Below are 24,181 nucleotides of genomic sequence, written 5' to 3'. Positions count from 1 at the left end.
CATGATTCATCAAGAGTAGATGGTAGCAGTTCTTACTGTTGATTTTGTTGAGTCACAGTGGTCAATGCAAGGACAAAGATCCCCATCTTTCTTTTTGACAAAGAGTTCTGCACTGGCTGAGGACTGGGATGGATGAATAAAGCCATGCTGTAGTGCTTTGGTGATGTAGTAATTCATGGTTTCAGTCTCAGGAGGGGAGAAGGAGAACTGACATCTTCAGGGAGGGGTGGTGTTTGAGAGGAGGTTGATTGCGCAATCATGTGGTCTGTGAGGTGGCAGTGTGCAGGCTTCCTTCTTACTGAAGGGAATTGCGAGCTTGTGGTACTCCTGAGGTCAAAGGTTTCCACCGTCTCCAACGACTTACGGGGTGAAGTCAGCTGAGGTTGCAAGCAGGTGGGTCACCAGCTCAGGAGAAGTGAGAGTCATGCGTTGAGAGCCTGGGGTAACCTAAGATGAGAGGATTGTTTGGTGAGTTGATCAGAAGATAATGGGTAGATACCTGGTGTTCCCTGATGCTTATTTGCATAGACTGTTGCACATTCTGATCATCCCAGCCTGCAAGGGAGGCCCGTCGATGGCTGTGATGTTGAAGGGCTGAGAGATAAGTTCAGTAGGGAGTCCAAGGAGTACACACAGAATCCGGTCCAGAAAGCTGTCTGCTGTGCCGGAATCCACAAGAACCTCCTGTGCACATAGAGCCATTGGGGTACAGAGGAGGACAGAGAGAGAGAAATTCAGTCTCTGATGCTGAAAGAAGAGTCCAGGAGGCGTTTACCAGGTAGGAGACCCCTCATCTCTATCTGATAGTGGTGTTTCCCAGATGCAGGGAGCATTCGATCACCTGCTCCACACTCATGTGCTGGGGGGGGGGGCGTTAAGGGAGCTCTCCCTAGATGCATGGGGTTCTGGAGGCATTGTTGATGAGGGTCCTGCAGCCTGAAATGGTTCTGGGAATGGAACTGGGATTTGATGATCTGGAGGATGTTTCATAAGACACTTGTCAATACAGAGGGTTACAGTGATGAGACTTTTGAGGTCAGTGGGCATCTCCCAGATGGACAGCTCATCTTTCAAGTGTTCTGAGAGGCCATGATGATAATGGGACTGCAATACTTCTGCATTCCAGCCGCACTCCTCCACAGTGTATTCTGGCACCAAGCATAAGCCTTGATGCAAATAATACGCTGCCTCCCTTCCACTTCCCCGATAGTCAAAAACCTGGTGAAATACTCAGCGGCAAGTAGGGATCTTATCATCCCAGTTAGGGGTGGCCCAGGTCAGACTGCACCCAGTCAAGAAAACGATGACAAAGATGTCTCAGTTAGTAAAATACTGGAGCTTAAAGTGCAAGACGCAGTGGGGACAGGAAGTTGCAGCATCAGGTTAGGGATCCATCGAACCATTCAGGCACCAGAATCCAGGCTCCAAGGGAGGAGGTTGACCGACACAGGGTTGCTGTATTGAGACGGAGAGCTGGCTGAGAGTAGTGAGCAGATGATCAGTGTTGCTTCTGGACTGTGTGCTCATGTCAATGGACAAGTTCCTTCAGGTGAGCAAACTCTGCTGGGTCAATTGTTGTTACACTCATCCTGTCAGGAAATGTATAGGAGGCTTGACCAAAAGCGGAGCAGCCAATACGGTGGGCGATAACTTTAATAATAAACTGCAAAATAACGAGCCAGGATGGGTCACAAAGCAAGAGAGAACTGGTACTAAATATCACAGGCAACGAGGTTTCTGAAGGCTGGTTGAGGCTGGCTGGTTTGGTGATGTGAATGAGAGCTGGGTTTAAAGAGGCTGCAGGTGGAAAGTTGGAAACAAATGGCAGGTGGCTCTTGTTAGACTCGGAGGTACCTGCCTGTGCAGCCCATGCCACTCTAACCAAGCTCTGTCTTTAAAAATAAAATCCTGATACAGGATCTCTCTCTGCTTTCACAGATGCTGCCTAATATGCTGTGTTCCTCCACATTACCACATCTGCAGTCTACTTTGAAAACTGTAAATCATCTACTTTTCCCCTAGTTCTGTGAAGAGTTACTGAGTCGAACCATTAACTGGTTTCTCTTTCCAATGATGCTGCTTGACCTGTTCTTCTGGTTTTTTTATTCCAGCATTTGCAGTTTTATTTACTTTCCACTCATGTTAATATAATTGGTTAAACATACGAACATAGCAAATCGGAGTAGGAGTAGGCCATCTGGTCCACTGAATTGCTCCACTATTGAATAAGATCATGGGTGATCTGGCCATGGACTCAACTGAGCCTACCTACCTTTTGCCGATAAGTAATACATACAAAATGCTGGAGGAACTCGGCAGGTTAGGCAGAGATCAATGGAAAGCAACAAATAGTCGACATTTTGGGCCGAGACCCTTCATCAGGACATATAACCAATGAATCCTCGGCTATGTAAATATCTACCTAACCGTGACTTAAATATATTTAATGAGGTAGCTTCTGCCCCTTCCCTTGGCAGAGAATTCCACAGATTCACTAGCTCCTGGGAAAAAGCAGCTTCTCCTCATCTCTATCCTAAATCCATTCCTGCAAATCTTGAGGCTATGCCCCTTAAGTTCTAGTCTCATTTACCAGTGGAAGCAACATTCTTGTCTCTAACTTATCTAAACAATTCATAATTTTACAACATCCCCTCTCATTCTTCTGAGTTCCAGTGAGTATAGTTGCTAGTGACTCAATCTTCAACCCCAGAGGAATAAGGAAAAAGATGTTTTTGGTCCATTTTAGTTGATACATCAAATAGTCCTGAATGGTATTACTTATTGACAAACCTACAACATAATCAAAGAAGAGATATTTTTCAAATCAATTTTACAATTAAAGCATTAATCACGATGAGTACACATATCTCTGGTTCCACTATAATGAATCCTTTGCCGTAGACATAGTGAGTTTCTTGCAAATAGATTCAACTGTCAATCATCAAAAAAAATCATCAGAAAATCTTCTGGGCAAAATTGAACAGGTACTTGATTGATTATGGCAGACCTTCAAGACTCACCCAAAACAAATGAAGAATTACTTAAATATATATATTAAGCCTCATTGCCAGTTTAAAATTTTACATTGGAAACTAGTTAAAATTCTGCATTGGATTCTCATCTCGGTTTTAGAAGGGCTTTAGTGGCCAACCCTGTCATCCAAAATTGTTGCTGTAGGCTCTTCAAGGCATCTGTGTCTTTCAGATGATTTAAAAATCTAGGTATTTTCTTGATACTTTGGTCATAATTTCTTTGCCCTAATTTCCTGACTAGTTACATTTAAGAATTGGTTAAATTCCCATCATGTAGAATCAGTAAATTGCAATAAAATGTTAGTGATTGGGCATTTTAAAGCAGAGTTTGATAGGTTCTTGATTAGTAAGGGTGTCAACGGTTACAGGGAGAAGGCAGGAGAGAATGGGGTTGAGAGGGACAGTAAATCTGCCATGATGGAATGGCAGGGCAGATTTGATGGGCCAAATGACCTGATTCTTCTCCTATGTTTTTATGGCCTTGTGTTCTAATTTGCTTTTACTATGTCCCATTTACTGGCATTGTCCAAATGATGTCCAAAACCGAAAATGGTTCAGTTCTCCCAAATGTGACCTTGGTGAGCTCTGTGGGTATAAAGCTGTTCTTGGGCCCACCTTGGGTGAAGTTAAAAAAAAACCTTCCCAATAAACTCCTACATACTGTATATAAGTCATAATGTAAAGATGGTTCATATTTTGACATCGACAAATGTTAAAATAGATGGCATGCAGAATCTGAAAAATGTGGTTAAAATTTAGTTAAAGAAACTGCTAAAAATTTGCCCCTGCAATATTTGAAAACAATTTAAAGCCTACATGACTTTGATAGGGTAAGATCATCAAAATATCCATGTTAACCTTTTTAGATATGGTATATTTTCAAAATTGTTCCTGCTTTAATTCACAATTTCAGCATTTTTCAAGTCTTTGTCCTTCGAAACCTAGACTTTAACAAGCTGATTATTCATCTCAAGTATAAGAACCAGATGTGTTAAATAAAATAAAATCAATTCTATGACCAACAGTGAAAAATGCAGATTTTTTATTTACAGGATGCCTACATGAAACAGAATGCAATAGATGTTTCAAAATATTTTTTGGACTTTTCGAAAACGTGGTTTGTATTTTTCTCTTTCAATTTAGTAACTGTCATTTTCATCAACCAAATCCATCCTTTTTAAAGTCTCTGTGGAACATAATAGGCGCACGCAAGTTTGGAATATACAATTGTTATCATCTCGGCGACTATAGAGGGTGACGTTCTGCATTATTTAACGGGACTGCACACCGTACAGAACTATTTTACTTTCTCCTCACATCGACTTCCTTCTGCGTGTGACACTATTGAACAGTCTGCTGAAAACAAACACTGTTAAGTGGAAAGAAGACTAAGGCTGGTCTAATTCCCCACTGCAACATTTTCAAATGACGAATGCTTGGTAAATGGATTTAGCTTTGAAAGAAAGTCGCACAGAAATTTGATGTGGCCTCGTGACCCTGGGTAAGCACATGTATCTTCAGCTGTCACATAACACACTACCGCTTGCTTACTTTTTCAGCAAAGACTATTGATTTTGCTCATTGGCTGCAGGCTAGTCCATAAAGAACAAATTACAAAGTCAGAGGTCTATTGCTACTGATCGCTTGCATGATAACAGGGGACTCATTTCCCCATTCCTCCTTACAGTATTTCAGCTCATTTATACTCTTGGTGGAGAAATTTAATATGAAAAATATAACAATACAACCAATGAAACCAAGCTCATCACCGCAGGTAACAAAATACAGTGGGATGTTTGAATTCTTTAATTAGCAACTGTTTCAGTAATGCAGAGTCCGGGAGGAAGGCGTCCGCTGGCAACAGCTCTGAATCCCTGGGTTAGATCCCAATCTTAAGTGACATTTGCGCTCAGGATTGCCCCGGGAGCTGTGTTTGTTAATCTTAAACAGGTTGTCTGGGGAAAAGGGAATCTGGCTGAGCGCGGCTAGAGTCCCTCCCTGCATTAGATAAATGTTTATCTTCCGTTGCCCCACTCATAATTTAATAGTCACCACCACATAATTCCTTTTAGACGGCAGCGTAAACTCTTCCCTGGCTGCCGTAAGAGTCAATTTATGAAATGCCGACTGGAGATCCACTTTCTGCAAAAACTGTTCCCAATTTTCAGACTTTACCGCACGATGCTCCACCTAGTGCCCCGGCTGAGAACAAGGCAAAGCTCTTAAGTAATCGAAGGTGAGTTTGATTGACAACCATCCCTGCGGCTCAAATCCACGATGATATGCACAATAGCCAGTGGCTCCGTTTTCTGTACAACTGGGCTAATCAAATAATGTTTGGAAAAGCTGATCCACTTAACCTACCTATTCATTGAAATGTCTCGAATATTGAGACTCTTATCAACAATGGCTGCGTACTTGCATGCTTAATCCACGACAACGTTCATCAATGTTATTTATAAGAAAATCCTTCTATCGATTCTTTCATTATTTGTCTCTATAACGTTGATGGAACTCAACAAAAAACAACTGAGTTTGACTATTTAAAACAATAAGTTCTTGCAGCATAGCGCCATGAAATTCTGCTTCTTTAAATGGCTGGCTGGTTATTTAACGATCCCGTCAAACGTCAAGTGTGAAACTTTAGAATTGGAATTGGAGATTAGAATATTTTAGTTGAATCAAGTAATGTCATGTTGATATATTCTAGACAGGTACCACAGCATTAGGCTTGGAAGTAAAATCGCTGCATGTTTGGATATCTGGGAGTACAGATTTGTATCCTATCGGCCCTCTATTATTTCTGTAGTAGCTAGTATACAGTCAACGACATGAATGATAGTGCCCTTTGAAAATTAAAATGGAGGAAGAATGGGTGTGCCCGTTACAGCATTTTTAAAATAACCTCCATAAAATAGCTAAACAATTCAAAGTTCTCCACTCACTTTTGAAAATAATTCCACACAAGTTAATAAATTACCTTTGTCTTGGAGCTGTCAGGCTTGGTACATTACTGAGATTAAAAACTCAATCAGAAAGTATGGAATCACTGGATCTTTCCAGTGTAAAAAGGCAAAACAAAGTTCTTATTGGTGCTGACTGAAAAGCAAACAGAAAGTATGAGTATAGCTAAATTTGGGGAAATTATAATCATTTTACTGTTGCTAATTTATTTTCATTTTTCTTATGCATTTTCTCTGACATGTCAGTCTTAAGAAAAAAGAAAACAAGCATTTGTATAGCACTCTCTCATCCCTTTCAGGATGTATCAAAACACCTTATAGCCAATTAAGTACTTTTGAAGTCATAATGTTATAGGAAATGTGTTAAATGGAATCTTGATACACATAAATGATTTATGCTTATCAAGCTTCCATTTACAGCAATTTGACAATTACCAAATTAAACTGTTTCTGTGCAGTTAGCTAGGGGTAAGATTGTTCAGGCTTTTTTTTTGGTAACAATTGTCATGTCATCAGATGGGAATTTGGTTAACAGTTGTTTTGAACTACTGCAAATCCAACAGTGCAACATTCTCTGAGTACTGCACCAGACTGCAGTGCAAGAATTTTTTTTTCCCCTCAAAACTCTTGGGTAGCATTTGAGCACAAACAGAAACTGGGGATTAAAGTCTAAAAAATGCTTCATGCAGAGTTTGTTGCAACTGACTGAAACAAAGTCTTGGGAAGATATTAGTTTCCTTTTGTTTTCATTACCAAAAATGCAGCAAACATATTGGACTCAGCATGGAGTAAATATATCAAACTAATTGTTTGATATATTGTTTGGCTCATTTTAGAAAGGACAGCCTTACAAAAGTATAGTTGTTGAAACAAATGAATTTACAGAAGAAATAATTCAATTGTACCCTAAATTGTGACAAGACCAGGATAATCCGATGTTGGAGAAGGTGCATTCTCCTAATAATATCAACAAATATACACTGCTGTGTTGTCTTGACAACACTACAATGTATGTTTGTTGCTATTTTGTTAAAATGTTAGTGCTTTTATAAGACGTTACCACAAAAATTTACATCTCCTTGGTTGACAAGATATGAACAGAGCTGAATGAAACAAGCATCAACCCACATGATACAAGTGGCACATTATGAACTGATATTTTCAATACTCTGATGATAGGATCTATCTTTACACTTCATTAATGACAGAGGCTATCTCTTTGTACAATATGACTGTACAGAAATGATGAAAAATCAAGGTTAGGAACCTCTGTTATGATGTCTCTGTTAGCTATCACGCAGTTTATACTGACAAATTACGACTTGTTTATGTTAAAAAATTTTGTGTAACTCCCATGTTTTCATGGTTGTCTGAGGAAAGGTGATGCTCCAGTGCAAACTATCAACAGGTGCTAGGATATGGGTTTGTGAACAAAATTCCATACACACCATGCAAGGAGACGTGGGGTGGTGATTAAGTGCTTTCCCAAATAGGAAAGAAGGGGCATTTATAGTTTTAATTTGAGGCACAATAAACTGCAGATGCTGGAATCTGGAGCAAAAAATCAAATCGCTGAAAGAATTCAGCAGGTCAGCCAGCATCTTCAGGGGGAGAAGTATGGTCAACATTTTGTGTCAAGTTCCTGCATCAGAACTGGGACTTTTGAGGTGCCAGTATAAAGAGGAGAGGGGGAGAATGAAATCCAGATGGAGCAAGGTAAGGGGAGGTGAGGTTGGAGGCAGAGACAGGGGCTGGAAGGTGAAAAGTGAAAGCAGCAATGGGCTATAGATTATAATTCCACTTCAGGGCACACACACACCACTGTATTCCTTTCTCTCTCTTCCAATCCACCCAGTTTCTCTCAGCCCAGTTTTATTTCCAACTTTCCTCCCCCTCTGCCGACCTCAGACACTGTTACTTAGTGTATTTTCCCTCTTGCATTGGTTCCACTTCTCAGCTTTTTTCCACTGCGGATTCTAGAATCAACAACTCTTTTAGGTCTCCATTGAGGGCATCCTGACTGGCTGTACCAACGCCTGGTATGGGAACTGCATTAACTATGATCACTGGGCACTGTAGGGAGTGGTATGGACAGCCCAGAGCATCTGTGGATGTGAACTTCCCTCCACTGAGGACATTTACAGGAGCAGGTTTGTAAAGAAGGCCTGGAAAATCATCGGGGATGCCAGTCACCCCAACCATAAACTGTTTCAGCTGCTTCTGTCTGGCAAGTGGGACTGCAGCATTAAAGCCAGGGCCAACAGGCTACGAGGCAACTTCTTCCTATAAGCCATTAGACTTATGAATTCATATGTCTATACATTGTGATGGAGTTCTAACACAAAGGTTTTTATTCCCTCATGTGTGGAACAGATGTAAGATTAAAATAAATTCAATTCAATTCCACTTTCAACATTCAGCCTCTGGCTTGCCTTCCACCCTCCCATTCCCCTGCTCCTGGCTCTATCTGCCCATCAGCACCTCCCCCAACTAATACCTGCTGCCTCCTGCCTCACCAATCCTACCTCCCCTCTACGTCCTTATACTATATCTTTCCCCTCTGCACTCTCAGCCCTCACACAGGGTCTTGAATAAAACCATCAAAAATCCCTCCAGCTTCACAGATGCCTGAGATTCTCCAGTGTTTTTTTTCCACTGTGTTTTCCCTCAAGCACTTTCTAGTCCAAGTAAGCAAGGGGAAAATGGACAGACACACAAGGAAGGAAGGCAGATAAGATTATAAATAATTTAGATGTTGACGTTAAATCCAACGAGATGTCAATGGATTTGGTAAAATGGTAAAACGGTGGTTTATTTGTGAGTTAATCCGTTTTGGACATAAAACAATAGAATAGTACTTTACACAGGTGAAGAGTTAGAAGTGGTGAAGCCCAATAAAACTGATACACAGATCAATAAAATGGGTTAGGCTAGTCCACAAAACAATCTAGAAGGCTTATGGGTTGTTGTTTTTCACACCTTGGACACTAGAATACAGTAACCAGAAGTGATGCTCCATATTATAAAGCCTTGGATAGATAACCAGGGAGATTTTTAGGCACAATTAATTCAGTAAATACTGACCTTGGAAGAATTGGAACATAGGTTTTCTAGGATCCAGGTTAAATTAAATTACGAGGAAGGGTTGCAATGGTGAGGTTGAATTACCTGAATTATATGTGAAAATTTAAAGAGTGGCTTGATTCAATTTTTAAGATATTTAACAGACTTGACAGAGGTGCAAGAGCAGATTTGGAAGAGGATGTCATTTAAAAGTAAGAATTAAGTCTTTAAGGAAGGAAGTTAGGCAATTACCTGTAAGGTCTGGTAGAAGTTTGGAAGTTTCTCCTGCAGTTGGCAATTTTAAGTATGATATTAATAGATTTTTTAATTTAACCAAATGGATTATGGGATATCAGGCAAAAGTGTCACATTGTGGGTCATCCCAGATGTTGTGGAAAGGCAGAAGCAGTTGAGGAGGATGGAATTGTGGGCTTGCAGCAGAGTGAGTGTTAAATGGTCATTCTTATTCTTATTTTCCTCATTGTCTCAGATCATTCTTGAAAGGGTAGGTAGGATGAGAGGAGCATGTAGCATAGGTTAGTATTCATAGCCTATCTTTTGTGCGCAAGAACATGAGGATAAAGTAGTACAGGATAAAGTAGGGGAAATTTCAAATTTAAAAAAAAAGGAACATAGTAAATTACCATTTTAAAATTATTAAGTTAAGAAGAAAAACTTGACACGTCCTCCCAAAAAAAGTATTCAAGCTCAAAACTTATCCTGTTGTTTGGCTTTGTAAGTAAGAACAGAGAATGTTTGCTGAAAATTGTATTTGAATTGGAAGAAAATGAGGCAGAATCCACACAAAAAACAAATCTCAACTTCCCATCTTTACCTGAAAGGTACACTATGAAACCCATGGATAATGAATGTATATTTTTATAGCAGCTGGTGTCTTCAGAATTTACATTACTAATTTTACACAGCAGAGGAATCCAATGTGTTCATATTAGTACAAAAATAGTTGTGGAAACTGGTCATACCAGTGATTCTCATAGATAAATAAAATGTTTATTCTCCAGAAACAGGGGGATGCCTGGCCTGTCTGCTTTGCACAAAACTATTCATATGTTTGCAAAGTGAACAAACATTCAGCTGAGGAAGAGATGCCATGTTAATTCAACTTGAATGGCCACAGGATCATACTAATTGCTCCAGCCCAGAGACTATTGGGCATGAAGCGGCTGGAAAATATTGGTCATCCCACGAAGCTGGTGGCAGCCAAGTCCAAGATTTTTTATACGGATCATGGGTTAAGAGATCCACTGTAAGTATGCAATGCAGCAGCTGTGCACAGAATTTAATCAAATATGGCCAGAAGAGCGCGCACACTGTGGCTCGGCTTGTGATGTCAAAGCATTTTCCAGCTACAGGCTAGTTGTGGGTACAGATCATATGACTGAAGTCACTGCCAGACCTCATCACTTTTCACAGGGGAAAAAAACTGATGATGGCAACACGATTTATGTTGATGACACACTGATAAAGAAGATAAATATGTGGATAGGCGAGCTAGCTGTTTAAGAGCGCACATGAACGAAATGACACGGTCAGGGCTGACAAAAGTTTTTAGTATTTTTGCGGGAAATGTCTTACTGCTCAGGATCAGAGAAAAATATTTATGGCAGATTTAACAGTGCAGAATAATATCTTTGTTTGGATGTTATGTGCTGTTCTGCTGAGAATCACTGAAGGCACTCAAAGAAAGGAAACTCAGACAGGTGACAAGTGAAGCATCACCTCCTCTGTAAACAAAGGTTATCTTCTAAGTATCTGAGTGATCAGTTTTACATTAGTGTGATCAATTGAAATTTTGTCAAGTGATTTGTTATCAAGCTGTCGAGTAACACATTATAGCTGTATCGCTACAATAAAAGGAGTTTTTAACACTAAAAAATGTTTGAAATTGTCTTAGGTTGGGCAGCATCTAATAGAAAATAAATTGCAATCCATGGATCACTGTCCGATTTTTGTTCTCTGTTTCTGATTTTTCATTTTATGCGTTTGAAGCAATTTTTATTTCCAATTTCCAGTGAATGCCGTCCACCATTTCATAAATGCTTATTCTTCTTTACATTTTAGATAACTGACCCCAAAACTAGAAGGGGCTTCATAATTTCACGAGAATGGAATTTAATGCATTTGTATTATCAAGACATGGGCATATCAAACAAATTCTAGTGAGAGCTTGTATTTATACAAACACAGACATGAGCTCAGTGTATTTCAGTTTAATTTATTTTTATTGCCTGTAAGCTTATGATATTGTTGTCTTTTGCACTTACGTTGGAACATAATAAGATAATAACATAGGAAAAATCATTTAGTGCCTTGAGCCTCTTTATTTCTTTCAAAATTACTCTGTCTGATATATTATGCAACTTCTACAGTATATCAGACACCTTGTCTCCATATATCCATGTACTTTTACTTCCTAAACATGTATCAAATTCAGAATTAAAACTGACAAATGATCAAGTTCCAATTGACCTTTGTGGAAGAGGGCTCCAAATATCCATCTTCAAAAACATTTAAAAGTATTGCCTCCAAAGTCTGGATCAGATTTTTAGTCTTTAGAACTGCCATCCAGTAGATTTTTTTCTTCACCAGCCTCGTCAATTTTCCTTAATATCTTAGGAACTGCAATTAAATAATTCAATAATGCTCTAAATTTGAGAGAATTCCAATTCCTTGTTTGTAGAATCTCCCCTCGTACAGTTGTCATTTGGTCATCTATGTTACACTCTCTTCGATGAGGATATATCCTTCCAACGGTTGTCCCAAACCTGTTCATGGAATTCCTCCTTGGTCTAATCTGTATAGCAGTCATAACTGCTGTTCTGTCACATACTAGATTGTTCGACCTAGGCATCCTTCAGACTTTCTATTTTCATATGTATCTATCAGAGACCCATAATTTTGCACATATTTCAAATTCCTTTTTTTTGTCATGTAGAAAATATTCATCTCTCTCCTTAGGTCCATTTTCAATTTTACAATGCTGTCTTTCTCTTTACTATAAACACAACTAGACATGCAGCTTTCTATCCCAGTATCCAAATTGAGCTTGAGGCTCAGTTGGAAATAGGCAAGTACAATGTTGTGGGAATAACAGAGACATGGCTTCAAGTGGACAGGGCATGGGAAATGAATATTCAAGGATATACATCTTATCGAAAGGACAGACTGACTGGCAGAGGGGGTGGGGTGGCTCTGTTGGTGAGGAATGATATTCAGTCCCTTGCGAGGGGGGACATAGAAACAGGGGATGTAGAGTCAGTATGGATAGAACTGAGAAATTCTAAGGGTAGAAAGACCCTAATAGGAGTTATCTACAGGCCCCCAAACAGCAGTCTGGATATAGGATGTAAGTAGAATGAAGAGTTAAAATTGGCATGTCGCAAAGGTAATGATACAGTTGTCATGGGGGATTTCAATATGCAGGTAGACTGGGAGAATCAGAATGGTACTGGATCTCAAGAAAGGGAGTTTGTGGAGTGTCTCCGAGATGGATTCTTAGAACAGCTTGTACTGGAGCCTACCAGGGAGAAGGCAATTCTAGATTTAGTGTTGTGCAATGAACCGGATTTGATCAGGGACCTCGAGGTAAAGGAACCATTAGGAGGTAGTGACCATAATATGATATGACTTAACCTACAATTTGAGAAGGAGAAGGGAAAATTGGATGTGTCAGTATTGCAGTTGAACAAAGGGAACTATGGAGCTATGAGGGAGGAGCTGGCCAAAGTTCAATGGAACAATACCCTAGCAGGGAAGACAGTGGAACAACGATGGCAAGTATTTCTGGGAATAATGCAGAAGGTGCAGGATAGGTTCATTCCAAAGAGGAAGAAATATCCTAAGGGGAGTAAGGGGCGGCTGTGGCTGACAAGGGAAGTAAAGGGCAGTATAAAAATAAAAGAGAAGAAGTATAACATAGCAAAGATGAGTGGGAAACTGAAGGACTGGGAAGCTTTTAAAGAGCAACAGAATATAACAAAAAAGGCAATACGCCAAGAAAAAATGAGGTACGAAGATAAACTAGCCAAGAATATAAAGGAGGATAGTAAAAGCTTCTTTAGGTATGTGAATAGCAAAAAAATAGTTAAGACCAAAATTGGGCCATTGAAGACAGAAACGGGTGAATTTATTATGGGGAACAAGGAAATGGCAGATGAGTTGAATAGGTACTTTGGATCTGTCTTCACTAGGGAAGACACAAACAATCTCCCAGATGTAATAGTGGCCAAAGGAACTAGGGTAAACGATGAACTGAAGGAAATTTATATTAGGCAAGAAATGGTGTTGGATAGACTGTTGAGTCTGAAGGCTGATAAGTCCCTGGAACCTGCTGGTCTGCATCCCAGGGTACTTAAAGAGGTGGCTCTAGAAATCATGGACGCATTGGTAATCATTTTCCAATGTTCTATGGATTCAGGAACAATTCCTGCTGATTGGAGGGTGGCTAATGTTGTAGCACTTTTCAAGAAAGGAGGGAGAGAGAAAACAGGGAATTATAGACCGGTTAGCCTGACGTCAGTGGTGGGAAAGATGCTGGAGTCAATTATAAAAGAGGAAATTACAACACATTTGGATAGCAGTAGAAGGATCAGTCCGAGTCAGCATGGATTTATGAAGGGAAAATCATGCTTGACTAATCTTCTGGAGTTTTTTGAGGATGTAACTATGAAAATGGACAAGGGAGAGCCAGTGGATGTAGTGTACCTGGACTTCCAGAAAGCTTTTGATAAAGTCCCAAATAGGAGATTAGTGGGCAAAATTAGGGCACATGGTATTGGGGCAGAGTACTGACATGGATTGAAAATTGGCTGGCTGACAGGAAACAAAGAGTAGCAATTAACGGATCCCTTTCGGAATGGCAGGCTGTGACCAGTGGTGTACCGCAAGGTTCGGTGCTGGGACCGCAGCTGTTTACAATATACATTAATGATTTAGATGAAAGGATTAAAAGTAACATTAGCAAATTTGCCGATGACACAAAGCTGGGTGGCAGTGTGAAATGTCAGGAGGATGTTATGAGAATACAGGGTGACTTGGTCAGGTTGGGTGAGTGGGCAAATGTATGGCAGATGCAGTTTAATGTGGATAAATGTGAGGTTATCCACTTTGGTGGCAAAAACAGGAAGGCAGATTACTATCTAAATGGAGTCAAGTTAGGAAAAGGGGAAGTACAACGAGATCTAGGTGTTCTTGTACATCAGTCAATGAAAGCAAGCATGCAGGTACAGCAGGCAGTGAAGAAAGCTAATGGCATGCTGGCCTTTATAACAAGAGGAATTGAGTATAAGAGTAAAGAGGTCCTTCTGCAGCTGTACAGGGCCCTGGTGAGACCCCACCTGGAGTATTGTGTGCAGTTTTGGTCTCCAAATTTGAGCAAGGACATTCTTGCTATTGAGGGAGTGCAGCGTAGGTTCACAAGGTTAATTCCCGGAATGGCGGGACTGTCATATGTTGAAAGATTGGAGCGACTGGGCTTGTATACACTGGAATTTAGAAGGATGAGAGGGGATCTGATTGAAACATATAAGATTATTAAAGGATTGGACACACTGGAGGCAGGAAGCATGTTCCCGCTGATGGGTGAGTCCAGAACTAGAGGCCACAGTTTAAGAATAAGGGGTAGGCCATTTAGAACAGAGATGCGGAAAAACTTTTTCACCCAGAGAGTGGTGGATATGTGGAATGCTTTGCCCCAGAAGGCAGTGGAGGCCAAGTCTCTGGATGCATTCAAGAGAGAGTTAGATAGAGCTCTTATAGATAGCGGGGTCAAGGGATATGGGAAGAGGGCAGGAACGGGGTACTGATTGTGTATGATCAGCCATGATCACAGTGAATGGTGGTGCTGGCTAGAAGGGCTGAATGGCCTACTCCTGCACCTACTGTCTATTGTCTATTGTCTATTGAATACATATACGTATATTTGTTGAATTGTCATCTCAACATGATTCTGAAACATTAATTCTGCGCCAGTCTTTCTGATGCTGCCTCACCAGCTGAATATTCCTAGCATTATCTGTGCTTATTACAGATACTTATGAATTCTGCCAAATTGAGTACTGATCCTTTATTCATGAGAACATAAGAATTAAAAGCCTAAGTGCATTGCCTGTTGCACCAGCTCTGACATTCAATAATACCATAGGTGATTTTTCTCCTTAGCATCACTTTCCAGGATGAACTCCAAAATTCTATCTTTTGCTATGTTTAATATATTCAATAACACCTCTCTTTGAAGGGAATTCCAAAATTTCTCAACTCTCTGGGTGAAGAAATCTTGAATGACTCTGCAGGCAGCATAAGGGCTAGTGAACACCCAGGTTCATGAGACCCAGGGTTGAGGCCCAAGCGATCCGGAGGTCAAGGCCAGGAAGTTAAAGTCAAATCATCTGATTGGTGAGTTCTGGGGTCAATACCCAGAGGTTGAAGTTCAGGTGTTGGTGTGTGTGGAGGTCGAAGCCCGAAGGACAAAGACCTAAGATGGTGAGTCTGCAAGTCTGAGCCAGAAGCTGAAGTTTAGAGGCCTGATGTCTATGAATCTGAGAGCCCAGGGTCAAGTACTGGTGGTCAGAGGCCCAGTGGTGGCCTGTCCTCAGGATGGATGTCTTCTGTGTATGTGAGTGGGCGGGTGGGAGGGTGAGAAAGAGGCTTGCTTTCAGTTGTTCTTCTGTTTTGTTGTTGTTACTTGTGTTGTTTTGCTGAACATGGTGGGAATGCCATGTTGGTACCACAATATGTGGCGAAATTTGTGGGCTGCTCTTAGCACAGCCTTATGATCATAATGCAAATGTGTTGGTTATTAATGCAAATGATGCATTTCACTGTTTGCTTCAATGTACATGTGATAGATAGATAAACAAACAAATGGCTCTATTGTAGGAGTCAAAACTGGACACACTGGAAGCTGTGGTGGAACAAAGGACCCCACGGAAAATCCTTATAATTCTGGATAATGTTCTCACCCTCTGCATGCCACCTTGACTGAACAGAGGAGCACTTTTAGTAATAGATTAAGCCAGCTGTGCTGCTCCAAAGAGCGCTATATAAGGTAATTCTTATCTTCGGCCATTAGGCTCTATAATGAGTCAACCTATAGCTGGGAAGTGATGCCCCCTCTTGTTTGAAGTAACTTATTTTTTCAATTCTTTCTTAATTCTCTTCTAATACTTATATATCTGTGTACTGGTAATGCTAGTGTGACATTGTAATTCCTTTGGGATAAATAAAGTATCTATCTAAACAAAAATAATTTTAGTCCTGAATGAGCAGTCCCTCATTTTGAAACTGTGACCCTTCGCCTCAGGAACCCGAGGCAAGCATCATCTTTTAATTTCTGTAAGAACTTGGCACATTTCAAGGAGACCATTTCACAATTTTCTAACTCATAAGCTCCAATCTGCTTAATGTCTCCTCAAAGGACAATCCCCTTTCCCTAGCCCCAACCCAGGATTCAATCTGGTGAACCATTTTTGCATTCTATGTATTGTAAGGCTATCCTTCCTTAGTTAGGGAGGTGAGAAAGGTATTCAATATTCCTGTACAGTCTCATGTTTTTAGTTTCTATTTGTGTTCTCTTACCATAAAGGCTAACATACCATTTGCCCCATGTACAAAGACAGCTAGGACTCTCTGAATATCCAAACCTTTCAGTCTATCACCATTAATGAAATATTCTGCCTTTGTATTTTTTCTACCAAAGTGGATGGTTCCAAATTTTTCCCACATTGTATTCCATCTACCAGGTTCTCAACTATTGACTGAACTTGCTGAAATCCCTTTGAAGCCCTCTGTTTCCTTCTCACAACACATGCTGCCAACCAGCTTAGTATTAGCATGTTCAGGTAAATTATATTTAATTCCATCATTGAAATAGATTGTTGATAGATGGGGTCCCCACACCAGTACCTGTAAAACTCACTGGTTAACCAACTGGCTGAGGTATTCAAGGGCATCTTAAAACTCTTACTCATATGAGCTGAGGTTCCCACCTGCTTGAAAAGGGCAGCAATCATATCTTTGCCCAAAACGAGCAGAGTAAGCTGTCTGAATGTCCATCTCACTCACATCTACCATTATGAAGTTGGTTATGGCTAGAGTGAACTACTGCCTGAGCAAGGACCTAGACCAGAGACAAGTCTACAGCAGATGCAGACTCACATGCTCTCCACTTGGCTTTGGAGCACCTTGACTACCAATCCCTCAGTACTTATAACCAAGCTCTAAAATCTGTATCCTTGACTTCCTCATTAAGAGATCACCATTAGGTCAGAGTGGTAATAACATCTCCCCTTCTCAGACTATCAACACAAACACATCTCAAGGATGCAGGTTTAGCCCACTGCTCCTCTCTCTCTACATCTGCTAAGCGCAGCCCAACTGCCTTCTATAAATGACACCACTGTTGTTGGTAGAATCTCAGATAGTGGTGAGGATGCTTACAAGTCACCACGCCACAGTAGTGTAGCGGTTAGCATAACACTACTACAGCTCAGGCCATTGGAGTTCAAAGTTCAGTTCTGTGTCCTATTTAAGCAAGTTTGTACGTTCCTTCCCATGTGCGTGCGGGTTTCCTTCCGGTACTCCAGATTCCCCTCACAGTTCAAAGAGGTACTGGTTAGTAGGTTAATTGGTCATCGTCAAATGTCCTGTGCTTAGGCTAGGGTTAAATCTGTTGGTTGCTGGGCAGCGTGGCTCAAAGTGCTAAAAGGGCCTGTTCAGTGGTCTATCTCTAAGTAAAATAAATAAGAGTGAGATGCATCAGCTGTTTGAATAGTGTCACAACAATAACTTCGTTGCACTCAACGTCAGCAAGACCAAAAAACTGACTGTGGACTTCAGGAAAGGAGAATTCAGGGAACACACACCAGTCCTCACTGAGGAATTGGTAGTGCAAAGGGTGAGTAGCTTCATTTCCTGGGCGTCAACATCTCCGAGGAGTTATCCTGGCCCCAACATATTGATGCAATCATGAAGGAAGCACACCAGTGGCTCTACTTTGTTCGGATTTTTAAGAATCTGGTAAGTCACCAAAGACTCTTATAAATTTCTATAGCTGTATGGTGGAGAGCGTTCTGACTGGTTACATCACAGCCTGGTCCTGAGCCTTCAATACACAGGTTTACAAGAGTCTGTACAGGGTTATAGACTCAGCCAGCTCTGTCTGGGGCTCAACCCTCCCCACTATTAAGGATACCTTCAAGAGATGACCCCACAGGCAGGCGGAATCAATCACTAAGGACTATAGCCATTTAGGATATGCCTTCTTCTTGTTACCCCCATCAGGGAGGACATCCAGTATTCTGAAGACCCAGACTTAATTTAGGAATGGCTTCTTCCCCTCCATCATCAGCTTTCTGAACGGTCCATGACCCCAAGGACCTGACTTTGTTATTCTTGTATTTGCAAATTTACTTAGTTTTGTAATTAATAGAGTTTTATGTCTTCAGGTTGTATTGCTGCCACAAAACAACCTATAGGAATGGTTTTAAATCAAGAAAATTTAAAAAGATTATATCTTGGATGTCTATAGTGTTTTGGCCACTGCATGCATTAAACCCTAGAAAGGACATCATCTGTTCTTATGTGACTTTGTAACTCTACGTTACCATCTGAGCATTATTTTGCTTGTTACTCCTGATATATCGCAGGTGCAATATTAGTCTTGTCAGCATGTGCTGTGTGGTACTTCTTTCTCTAATGCACATTTTAATGCAAAGTTGTTTAATGCTCAATTCCTTCCTTTCATTTACAACATCACCATTATTAATTTTCAAGGTGCTCAGATTTCTCTCAGGAGCTCAGTGTGTTGCTTGTGGTTTGTGGAAAATCTCTGCAGATTTTCTTGTCTCAGATTTCTCCTAATCACATCTTTTTCCGAATGTAACCCCTTTTTAAAATTTTGATTGTGACATTCTTTGTAAATTTCTTTTCATATGCTCTTTTTGTAGCTCTTCCAGTCACTTTTATTCACCTCTATATCTTTCCCAGTTTGCAAGATCTGTGGTCTCCTTGCCTTCCTATGTGAAGCTTCTCTTAGTTTTAGTTATCTCTCATTTCTATTGTCAATTCTGCAGCTGATAGTACTCATGCCAGTTTGATATAACAGTGATCTTCTTTTTATTTATGTATTGAGATATAGCATGGAATAGAGCCTTCCGGTCTTCGAGTCACACTGCCTGGCAATCACCTGATTCAATCCTAGCCCGATCATGGGACAGTTTACAATGACCATTTAACCTACCAATCAGTATGTCTTTGGACTGTGGGAGGAAACTGGAGCATCTGGAGGAAACACACGTGGTCACAGGGAGACTGTACAAACTGCTTACAGGCAAAATCAGGAATTGAACCTGGGTCGTCTGTACTGTGAAGTGTTGTGCTATCTACTACACAATCATGCCACCTTTTTGTTTGCTGTGGAACAACTCCCATTAACCAATTTGCTTAGTTTACCAGGAACAGTCTCTGTCTCTTCAAACGAGATGTAAATCTAGGCTTTCTTGTTTGTTTTGTGTTTTCCCCACCGAATTCTCTGCTGAATTCTATTGTATTGTTGTTACTTTTAGATAAAGTACTTTTAGATGATTCTTTAGGCTGTTAAGCACATCTGGACAATTACTAATTTACAGAATTGATATGATGGGATACTTTGGGTCATTCTGAATATCCTTGAAGTGGTAGGCTACCCCACTGGTTAACTCATTCTGTACCTTGAGTATTCAGGGTCTTCCAATTGCAAATCTCATGATAATACTTAGAAGCTGTTAAGCCGCACTCCCCGACTATCAAAGCTATCAGACAAGTCTGTCTCTGTTCCAAACATTACATATTATATATACAATTAAATATATATTTTAAACTATTAAAGCATTTTAAACTAGCACAGAAACAATTTAAAACAATGGAAAATGTAATTATATTTAAATTAGCTCAAATAAATCACAATTACCTGACACTTAGCTCTTTTCCTTGGTGCTGGTTCCTTTCAAATAAAATGGAGGAAATCACTCCATTTACATAGGCAAACTTCCTAATGCAGTAGGTGAAAACACACTGGAAATATTTGTTCACCGCTGAACTTCACAAGATCCCAAAATCAAAGTTGCATGGAATGAGTGAAGTATTCAGCTGTGAAGAAATTTGGACTATCACGTCTGTGCAATGGAATCCTGACAATGATTCACGTTCACCGATCCCTCAAAGTTGCAGTGCAAATTGATCGTTCTACATTCTATTATGGAGCAAAACTTTATTGAAATTTCAGGGCAATGTTACAGAAAATATTCCAAATCCACATAAGAAATAATCACCTCCCAAAATGTAATCTATATGGAAGGTGAATTTCTTATTGAATACACTACAACTGTAGTCCTCGATTATTTACTTTTTTCCACCTGCTACCATTCCATTTATTTCTAACCTCACAGCACCCCAAAGTGCTCTACAACCAGTTATATAGTTCTGAAGTGTGATCACTGTTGTAAAAGTAATCAGTAAGCTCTAGCAGTCAAGAATCTGATAACAGCCTTATTGTCCATTTCTGAATGAGGAATAATACTGGCATAGACATTAGAAATAAGGCTTCTTCAGAATGGCAAAATAAGTTCTTTCATGACACTTGTGAGAGCAAAGTAATCTTGGTTAACATCTCATCCAAAAGCCTGTGATCCGGGTGCAGGTCGATGGGACTGGGCCGATTTATAGTTTGGCATGAACTAGATGGGCCAAAGAGCCTGCTTCTGGGCTCTAATGTTCTATAACTCTAGAACTTATACCATCAAGGATACTGCATTGTGAATCTCAGCCAAACTTCAGAAGCTTGGGAATGGAATTGCATTCTGATCCGGAGGGAGGAATCAACCAGATGAGCCAATGCTGACCCAAAACAATGGAATAGATTAAAACAGAATAAAAACCTGAAAGTAAACTAGATATTTTTGGCCTTTTGAATGAACCAGTACTATACTTCCAAATCGTAGACTGGAAATGTGAAAATAACCATCTGTGAAAGTCATGTTGAGTGGAAAGAGGGAATAAAAATCATAATTTCGCTGTTGCCCTCCCCTTCACTTTCTGCTTTCTGCTGGAATCACTCCTTGGTCCATTCGTCCCTCCCCAATGATCTCCCTCCTGGCACATCCTTGCAAGTGGAACAAGTGCTACACCTGCCCCTACACCTCCTCCTTCACTACCATTCAGGGCCCCAAACAGTCCTTCCAGGTGAGGCAAAACTTCACCTGTGAGCCTGTGGGGTCATATACTATGGCCGGTGCTTCCAGTGTGGCCTCCTGTATATTGGTGAGACCTGATGTAGATTGGGAGACCGTTTCGCAGAGCACCTACTTCCTCCAGAAGAAGTGGGATCTCCCATGTTAATTCCACTTCCCATTCCCATTCCAATATGTCAATCCATGGCCTCCTATACTGTTGTGATGAGGCCACACTCAGGTTGGAGGAACAATACCTTATATTCCAGTTGGGTAGCCTCCAACCTGATGGCATGAACACTGATTTCTCGAACTTTCGATAATGCCCCCCCCCCACCCTTCACCATTCACAATCCCCTTTTTCCTTCTCTCACCTTATCTCCTTGCCTGTCCATCACCTCCCTCTGGTGCTCCTCCCCCCTTTTCTTTTTCCCATTGCCTTCTGACCTCTTCTGTCAGACTCCCCCTTCCCAAGCCCTGTATCTCTTTCACTAATCGACTTCCCAGCTCGGTACTTCATTCCTCCCTCTCCAGGTTTCACCTATCAGCTTGTGTTTCTTTCCCCTTCCGTCCTTTTACATCTACTCCTCATCTTTTTTTCTCCAGTCCTGCCGAAGGGTGTTGGCCCGAAATGTCGACTGTTCTTTTTTCCATAGATGCTGCCTGGCCTAGTGAGTTCCTCCAGCATTTTGTGTGTGTTGCTCGGATTTCCGGCATGTGCAGATTTTCTCGTTTGTAATTTCTGTGTTTAGTCATCTGCCTTCTGAGATGTCTGGTTTTTCATTTGGAAATCATCGATTACTAATTGCCTTTAAAAAGACTAAATAAAATGGTAGATTGCTTGAATTTTGTCTGTTTATTCTTGGCCTTGTTCTTTGATATCCTATCTCTATTATTCTTGGCTGCATTAACTTCTGTCTTGCTCAGACACTTAGTCTAAATGTATTGTTTATCTCTGAATCTTCCTGCTTGAATACCATTGTTTTCTCTTTGGAATTTCATTCTTTCACTGAGGCACACTTAGATTATGTAGTCATCAGATTATGCACATATTATCAGACTATTCAGCCCATCTCATCAATGGTAACCCAACCATATTAATCCCATCTTCCAGCAGTTGGCCCGTAGCCTTTAATTACTAGGCATTTCAAGTGCTTGTCCAAGCAACTCCTGAATGCTTTGCTTACCAACACTGCTTCCACAACTCTCTCCAGCAATGCATTCCAGGTACTCGCCACTATCTGGATGAAATAAGGGACCCCTTCAAATCTCTTCTAAATCCTTTATCCCTGATCCTAATTCCATGTCGCAATTTTAAATAAGAAAAAGAAAATTAACTTTATCACAATCCTTGTTTCAACAGATGTTTGATCATTGCCTGCATGTCTCCCTTACCGTGGTGTAGGCTTAACTTCTTACAAGGAGATAATGATGTCCTCACTAAGACAGGTTTTGTAATTCGATCACTGTGGAAAATGTAATATTGGTTTTCAGCTCAGGAGCAGGAAAGCAGTCTTCGAGCAATTGGACATTGTGAAGTGCACCTGCTGCTGACCAGTCATAGTAAGGCAATGAAAAGGACTTCAGATAAACATACCCACAGACCACATTGATTGGGAGTGAGTTTGTGAATACCGATAGAGGTAAAATCAAGGGGAAGGTATGTTGCTTACACTGCAGATTTTTTCCCACATTATTTCCCTATTTCTACGGAGCATGTTAGCCATATCACATCTGATTGCTAGCATAAGCAATACATCTGGTTGGGGTGACGAATCAGGGTAGCTGTACTTCCTTCTGATGTGGAGCACTCTGCTACCACAAAGCTTTCCACTGATAGTCTGAGCAAGAATGCCACAGTTTTAAATGTTAAAAGGCCTTGGGACTATGGAGTTTGGGCTCTTGCTGCCTGATAATCCAAACTGACGTTTGCAGTTATTAAGGTGAGGAGTGGTAATGCTGACCTGGCTCAAGTCATTTTATTTCTATTCCTTTTTATTAATATAAGAGCTTGAGCTAGTGTTAAAATTTAGGAGCAGGAGTATAAAGTGGGCCAGGAATGTTCAAAAGTTTTTTGGGCCATTGCCAGCAGTGAAGAACAGGATTGTTGGTTCTCAGGCTAGTTGTGATGGTGGGCACAACTTCAGCAAGGCTCGATGTGAAATATCAAGGTGTGTGTGAAAAAAAGAATCAGGTAAGGCAGCCCTTATGGTGCAGGAGGCATGTTTTGCAAATACTGGTTTCAGCAGAAAACCTGGTTTAAGGCTGATTTGATATACAATACAAGATGCTTTGGAATGCAAATTTCTAGTGTCTGTCTTTGGAGAGATTGTGTCAGTGAAAATAAAACTCTGGAGACTCCTTCTTAGCAACAATAACAAAGATAAACAAAGGCTATTGACATCAGAGAATGTGACACATTAGTGCCTGTGTGTTCTGTAAACTACCTTTGTAGGATTGTTCAGACATGGCTTGTGTTATCAAAAAACAAAACTGTGAAGAATTAATGTAGCATGGAATGCTTGGATAGGGGTTTGCTCACATGACTCCCCGGATAGTTTTTCTGAAACTAGTTGTACCACTATGGGAAGTGCTCAGTGGAATCCTGGTATACTGTATTTGTGCAGGTGTGAGAGGTGCTGGTGGCTGCTGAGAAGGCGGAGGGCGAGGAATGGTTGAGAATGGAAATAAAATAACAACACACACAAAATGCTGGTAGAACACAGCAGGCTAGGCAGCATCTACAGGGAGAAGCGATGTCGACGTTTCGGGCCGAGATTATAATGTGATTATACATAAGGACACAGCTGTGTATTGTAGAAACAGTGAACGTGAGGTCAAAGAGCAATTTATCAGTCCAGCTTCTTCATCTCTGAAGGCTGACCATGTTGAAAGAAAG

General features: G+C 40.7%; 1 long non-coding RNA gene across 4 annotated transcripts in view; it reads left to right on the top strand.

Moving 5' to 3' along the window:
- Positions 1–2,779: 2,779 nt before the first annotated feature.
- Positions 2,780–24,181, top strand: part of LOC140730434 (uncharacterized) — a 35,811-nt gene continuing 14,409 nt past the window's right edge. For 2 of the 4 annotated variants that reach the window (XR_012099603.1, XR_012099602.1), the window contains exons 1-4: positions 2,780–4,533; positions 10,081–10,325; positions 15,315–15,472; positions 15,956–16,124. This is a non-coding gene — a long non-coding RNA (uncharacterized lncRNA). The remainder of the gene's footprint in view (positions 4,534–10,080; positions 10,326–15,314; positions 15,473–15,955; positions 16,125–24,181) is intronic. The other 2 variants (XR_012099605.1, XR_012099604.1) reach the window with 1 other exon arrangement.

Source organism: Hemitrygon akajei, chromosome 7 (assembly GCF_048418815.1).
Source record: "Hemitrygon akajei chromosome 7, sHemAka1.3, whole genome shotgun sequence".
In the NCBI taxonomy this organism is placed as follows: domain Eukaryota; kingdom Metazoa; phylum Chordata; class Chondrichthyes; order Myliobatiformes; family Dasyatidae; genus Hemitrygon; species Hemitrygon akajei.
The sequence above is the reverse complement of the archived record's forward strand: the minus strand, read 5'-3'. Positions and strand labels throughout refer to the sequence as shown.